General features: G+C 45.4%; 1 long non-coding RNA gene across 1 annotated transcript in view; it reads right to left on the bottom strand.

The window, feature by feature from the left end:
- Positions 1 to 336: 336 nt before the first annotated feature.
- Positions 337 to 6,911, bottom strand: part of LOC122546467 — a 10,098-nt gene continuing 3,523 nt past the window's right edge. The window contains exon 3 of the long non-coding RNA XR_006310748.1: positions 337 to 473. This is a non-coding gene — a long non-coding RNA (uncharacterized LOC122546467). The remainder of the gene's footprint in view (positions 474 to 6,911) is intronic.

Below are 6,911 nucleotides of genomic sequence, written 5' to 3'. Positions count from 1 at the left end.
GTGTTCCAATCCCTTTTATGACTTTATCTCAAAGAACGAGATCTGAGCCCTCCTTTGGCTTCACTGCCTTTTGTTCCAGTGGCGTTGTTGTGTTACTGTGTAGGTGTAGGCAGGGGTAATGTGATGGTTCTGCCTCCTTGAGAACGCACTCAGTGTCCCTTATCATCCTGCAGTAACATCAACGGAGTTTCAGCAACGAAAGATAGAAACCGTTTCCAGGATATGGGCATCACTGGCTTAGCCAGCATTTATTCCCCATCTCTCGTTACCCTTGAGAAGATGGTAGTGAGCTGCTGTCTTGAACCATTCACAGTCGATTTGGCGCAGAAGGACCAACAATGCTGGGAGGGAGAGTGTTGCTGGATTTTGGCCAAGTTATTCTCCATCTTTTGTTCTTCAAATGCTGGTTAACATAATCACGATCTGCACATGAGTTTGAGATTTCAGTCTGCAAATCTTCACCATCTAGCACCCTGAATAAACGAATTTGTACAGAATAGAAATTCAGAGCAGACAATTCTAGCTTCTCTGGAATATCTTTTTTCCCTTTCTTTTGCCAAAGCTGTAACGCTCTAGCCCACTTACTCTCTCCCACCATTCTGCCTCTGCTGTCCCTAATCTACCCGACCCCATTCTCATGGAGTTCCTCATAAACAGATCCATGCCACCACTTCCCGTCCTGGTCAGACTCTGCACCCTTTCTGGGTTTACTCCATTTCCCTTCAGTTACTGCAAGTCAATAATGCAACAGCAGAATAAATCTAAAGGAAACAGAAAGGGTGGTAGCAGATCGTGCACAGAAGAGAAACCTTCAGTCTGGAAGAATGGGTCAGATCCTTCTTTGTTTCCCATTGGTCGACTCCCAGCATTATGACAATTTGGGGATGGAACTTGGGTCCATGAGGGTGTGGTGACACTTTGAACCCCCCAAACCGTCAATACTACAAGCTGATACGTTCCTCCACCAGCCAATCACAATGTCAAATGCTTTCCGCTAATTACCCCAAAGCACATGCTCCAAAATCCGCCCATATTCTGTACATGTGCAGTGCTGGGCTTCCCCGCACATGCGTGGTCGCTGCCTCAGGGATTGTGGGAGTTGTAGCCCCCATGAAGCCACTGAAGACATGTTTCTGGATAGTGAATGAAAGGTGAGGGCTGGAGGGTGTTGTGTATAGGATCCCCATTCAGGCACGGGCTGTTACTGGATTTTACTGAGACATCGGCTTCCACAACCTGATTTCTGACGTAAGGAACATAGATTCAGCCAATTGCGGGGTGGGGAGGTTAATAAGGGGTAACAGATATTAAGCAGATGTAGCTCAGTAGCTAGCACTGCTGCCTCACAGCGTCAGGGACTCGGATTTTATTTCAGCCAGAGGCGACTGTGTGGGGTTTACACGTTCTCAGCATGTCTGCGTGGGTTTCCTGGGTGCTCAAGCTTCCTCCCACAGTCCAAGGATGTGTAGGTTAGGTGAATTGCCTATGCTAAATTGCCCACAGCGTCCATCTATGTGCCGGTTAGGCCATTAGCCATGGGAAATGCAGGGTTACAGGGATAGGGTGGGTCTGAATGGGATGCTCATCATAGGTTGGTGTGGACTCGTTGGATGAATACCCAGTTTCTGCACGATAGGAACTCTATTATATTCTCATGAAGAAGAAAGTACTGGTCTCAATGTGTTATGAATCTGTGGAATTCCCTATACAAAATACGGTGGTTGCCAGGACAATGAGCAGATTTAATGAAGAGATGCAGATGTTTATTTTGCAATGAGATGAAGGGTGAGAGAGAACAGGTGGGATAATCCTCCTGAGACCGAGGTGAGCTCAATCATCTTGGTATTAAATGATGGAGCTGGTTCGAAGGGCTGCATTGCCTCTCCTGTGCCCAGTGCTTATCTTCTTACGGTAATAACTGGAAAGCTGAATCCAAAAATCACCAACTTCACCAAAGGAGATTTTGAAAAATGCAGGATAGTCAGGTGGATTAGCGTTCCAAACTTAGGTAGTGAGGAGGCATATAGGAGATAATGATTTTGCAATTTTAAACTGAGGGGAGACAGTAATTTATGGTTTTAGACTGTGCAGTACATTCACACCGTCCAGAATACTCTGTTGTGAATATCTATCCTATAATTTACTACAGAGCCAAGGTCATTGACAATGAAACGCAAAACACCCAGGAAACATCGCCTCACCTCGTAATCTGATAAAAGACTTCTGATAAATCTGGTTGAATTTAGAACACAGCTGGAAAGCTGGAAGATTCGATCCAATCCCAAGATCCTGTGCTTAAACAACGGAGACTACAATAGGATGAGGCAGGAGTTGGCTAATGTAAACTGGAAGCAAAGGCTTTACCGTGGGAAAGTTGACGGACAGTGGGGGAATACCAAAGCAATTTTTCGAAGTGCTCAGCAAAAGTATATATCAGTGAAAAGGAAGGACTGAAGGAAAAGGAGTAATCTGCCATGAGTGGCTAAAGAAATAAGGGAGTCTATCAAATTGAAATAGAATGCATACAAATTGGCAAAGACCATGGAGAAACTAGGAGATTAGAAACACTTTAAAGATCAACAGAAAGCTAGATGGGATTGGAGGAGAAAAGTGATGAGTAGTTATCCCCAGGGCCGGAATAGCTGTTTACACTGCGAGAGTGGAACTTACTGTGTGGGGAACATATGGCCTCTGTAGTTGTTGAAGCACTTAACTATTACCATAGAGATAATCCTGATCAAGTTAAAACTCACAGCACACTCCAAAGCTTGTATTTCCAAATAAACCTGTTGGACTATAACCTGGTGTTGTGTGATTAATAAGTTTGTCCACCCCACCGCAACACCGGCTCCTCCACATCAGAATCCTGATAGATACCCTACTGAAACTGAAGCGTCTGTCAAATACTTGAGGGAGCCACAGGGGCGTGGGGGAGGGGTGTGCGTTTTAACCACAAAGTGCTAAACTGAACTCGACTTTCTAACTGCCGTTGCCATGGAGATAATACTGAGAGACAGTCTCTATTCAAAGTCGCAAACTACAAAGGTATAAGAATGGGAGCTTTACATCGGACAGGCGGGGAGTTACCTGATGCTGCCTGGAGGTGTTCTGCATGCACACTATCCAGGTAACTGCCATATTTCATCAATAAAGACTTAAAGAAGACCTCTCAGAGTTCTGTGCCTAGTTATTCCTATCCAGCAGGGTTCAGGAATATGAGTATACAGCAATCAGTCTTCACAGTGGAGGTTACGAAGAACATGCCAGTAATTGAGAAGGAGACTGATGAAGGTGAGGTCCTAGAAATAACCATTATCGTGAAAGAGTTAGAGCTGGGCAAGCTAATCGAGCTAAAGGTAGACAAGTCTCATTGCCCTGATGGAACACATCCCAGGATACCAACAGAGTTAGTGGGAGAAATAGCAGAAGCACTTAGAGTTATAGCATCCTGCAGCAGAGACAGGCCCTTTGGCCCAAACTGGCCCATACTGACCAGAATGTCCATCCACACTAACCCCATTTCCCTGCACTTGGCCCATTTGCTTCTGACCCTTTCCTATCCATGTATTTGTCCAAATGTCTTTTAACTGTTGTGAGTGTACCCACCTCAACAACTTCCACTGGCAGCTCATTCCATATACATACCACCCTCTGTGTAAAACAGTTGCCCCTCAACTTCCCTTTTATTAGTTCCCCTCTAACCTTCAACTGATGCCATCCAGTCCTTGATTCCCTGGGAAAAAGACTGAATGCATTCACCTTATCCATGCCTCTCATGGTCTTATACACTTCTAGAAAAGTACCCCCTCAGTTTCCTCTGCTCTAAACAAAAAAATCCTCGCTTGTCCAACCTCTTCCGATAACTCAGACCCCTGAGCCCTGGCAACATCCTTGTAAATTGTTCTGCACTTTTTACAGTTTAATAACTGAAACCTACACTGCATTCTTCATATTTCCAATATTTCCACATGGTGCTGGAACCGACGTGACAACGCCAATGAATTACAACCCATGATCGAGAATGAATTCATTTATAACAATACCGTTTTCATAGTGTTTCCCATAGTGCAGGTATCCTTGTGTCTTTCTGGTTGCATGGTTAATTAAAGACTTGTCCTTCTGCAAAGCAAAGCTGTGGCTTACTTGTTCCTGGGAAATGTGCCATGACTTTTCAGACTTTCAAAAACAAATGAACTCTTTCTCCACACTCACCACACGAACATGGACTTGGCTGTACCTCAGTAATGTTTCCAGTCACACTGACATTTGAAATATTCGCCCACGGACTGAATACACACCTTTCCTTCCACATGAAAAAGCCAATGATATTCAGATCGGCACGGATCAAGTAACTATCAGATCTGAACATGAAGTTCAATTTGAAAATCTCATCCACAAATCCACCCTTTCAGTGCCCTACAACTGAGAAAACAACTCACCACGTTAATACAGGATGGATCTTTATAAGACAATTATAGTATTAAATTGTAGTTTCTTGTTCCCCAAAGTTTTAACTCTCAGTCAAACAATTTATTTCTTCTGTGAACTGAAATCCAAATCAATCTCCTCACTCCTTTCCTCCACGCCCAGTTCTCACACTCTCTCTCCTTTCTTTGAATTCAGTTTCCTAGCTCTTGTCTGTGGACTAAGAAACAAATCAATGAGTCTGACTCTGAGTCCACCAGGGTGTGGGGGAGGGGGGGGGGGGGTTGTTGGTGAATCCTCTCATGACAACCATCCTGCATACACTGCTTCCTGCACACTCTGGCCAAATCCCGTCTTACTAAAATAAACCAAATTAGAACTCTAATTGCAGGCCCGTCCTTATCGCTTTCCATAAAAACCCTGAATCTTCACAAAAGATTCTGATAACTTTCTGAAAAATGCTGCACCACTGATAGTCTGATCACATGTCAGTGGGCAGGGAACGGGCCATTCCCCTGGGTCCTGCTCCCAGAGGGAGGAAGATGCCCATGACAGATTAATCCCTCACACCACAACCTCCTTCCCAGGCACTGTGCATACTCCCACAATTGGCCAGCACTGCACCCATACACTGGTCTCCTCTCCTACAGCACGTGCTCCCGATCATACAGGAGCCTAGTTGATTGACAGCAGCTGCTGCCCAATATATCAAAATCCCTCCAGGATGGAAACTGGCCCTTCGGCCAAACAAGTCCATAATGACCCTCCAAACAGTAACTTACACAGACCCATTCCCCGACCCTATATTTACCCCTGACTAATATAACTAATATTATGGACAATTTATAATGGCCAATTCACCTGTCCTGCCCATCTTTGGATTGGGGGAGGAAACCGGAGCACCCGGAGGAAACCCGCTCAGACACGGGGAGAATGCACAAACTCTGGGTTTGGCTGGAATCGAAACTGGGTACCTGGTGCTGTGAGGCAGCAGTGCTAACCACTGAGCAGACTCTGTAGACGGGAAGGGGCGGGGCTGGATAACTGTGGTAATGAGATTGTAAACAATGAATGAAGGTGGAGCTCACTGGGGAATGGAAAGGTAAGTGAGCGACAGGAGCAGTGCAGCAGCAGGAGGGAATCCTGGACAAACTGAGCAATGGGAGAGTCTGACAGGAGAGAAACTACAGGAAGGTTCTGTTTGGAGGCTCAGGCAGGGACAGCTGGGAGACAGCATGGCCTGGTGGCTTGGGCAGGTTTACTAATCAGCCTCTTCAAAGATGCTGTTCCTCATCTCTGAGCCTGATCCTCCTGGTCCAGAGGTAAGGACACTGCCACTATTTCCTGGTGGGGAAGGGATACGGGGATTGCCTTTCAAAAGGAACTCAACTGTGTTGGTGACATTAACAAGACTCAATATACAGTCACTGACAAAATGCTGGTGTACTTGAACTTCATCCAGAATATTATCACCTATAACTAGGCAACGCAGACCCCAATGTACAGAGTTAAATCCTGGATTCTAATAACAACTTTGTGCATGGGAAATCATGTCTCATGAATTTGACTCAGTTTTTTTGAAGAAGTAAAAAAGAGGATTGCTGAGGTCAGAGCATGGACATGATCTACATGACTTCAGTAACGTGTTTGACAAGGTTCCTCATGGGAGACTGGTCAGCAAGATTAGATCGCATGGAGTACAGAACTGACTCGAAGGTAGAAGGCGGAGGTTGTTTTTCAGGCTGGAGGCCTGTGACCAGTGGAGTGTCACAAGAATCGGTACTGGATCCACTACTTTTCATCATTTATATCCATGATTTGGATGTGAACATAAGAGGTATTGTTAGTAAGTTTGCAGATGACACCAAAATGGGAGGTGTAGCAGACAGTGAAAAAGATTACCTCAGAGTACAAGGGGTTCTGGATCAGAAGGGTGAATGGGCTGAGGAGTTCAGTTCAGAAAAATGCAAGCTGCTGCATTTTGAAAAAGCAAACTTTAGCAGGACTTATACAGTTTATAGTAAGTTCCAGGGGAGTGCTACTAAACAAAGATTCCTTGGAGTGCAGGTTCATAGTTCCTTGACAGTAGAGTAGCAAGTAGATAGGATAGTGAAGGCGGCAGTTGGTCTGCTTGCCTTTTTTGGTCAGAGCATTGAGTGTAGCGGTTGGGAGGTCATATTGCGGCAACTTTTGTAATATTCCATGCAATTCTGGTCTCCTTCCTATCAGATGGATATTCTCAAACTTGAAGGGGGTCAGAAAAGAAGTACAGGATGTTGCCAGGGTTGGATAGGCTGTTTTCCCTGGAGCGTCAGAGGCTGAATGGTGACCTGAAAGAGATTTTTAAAATCAGGACGGGCATGGATAGGGTAAATAGACAAGATATTTTCCCTGCGGAGAGGGGAGTACAGAACTAGGGGGCTGAGAGGGGAGGGTAGGCAGAGAGGGGGTGGGCGGAGGGTAGGAGAGCGTGGATGGATCGAGAG

The sequence above is a fragment of the Chiloscyllium plagiosum genome, unplaced genomic scaffold (assembly GCF_004010195.1).
Source record: "Chiloscyllium plagiosum isolate BGI_BamShark_2017 unplaced genomic scaffold, ASM401019v2 scaf_19854, whole genome shotgun sequence".
Taxonomy (NCBI): Eukaryota; Metazoa; Chordata; class Chondrichthyes; order Orectolobiformes; family Hemiscylliidae; genus Chiloscyllium; species Chiloscyllium plagiosum.
This window is presented reverse-complemented; position numbering and strand designations above follow the sequence as displayed.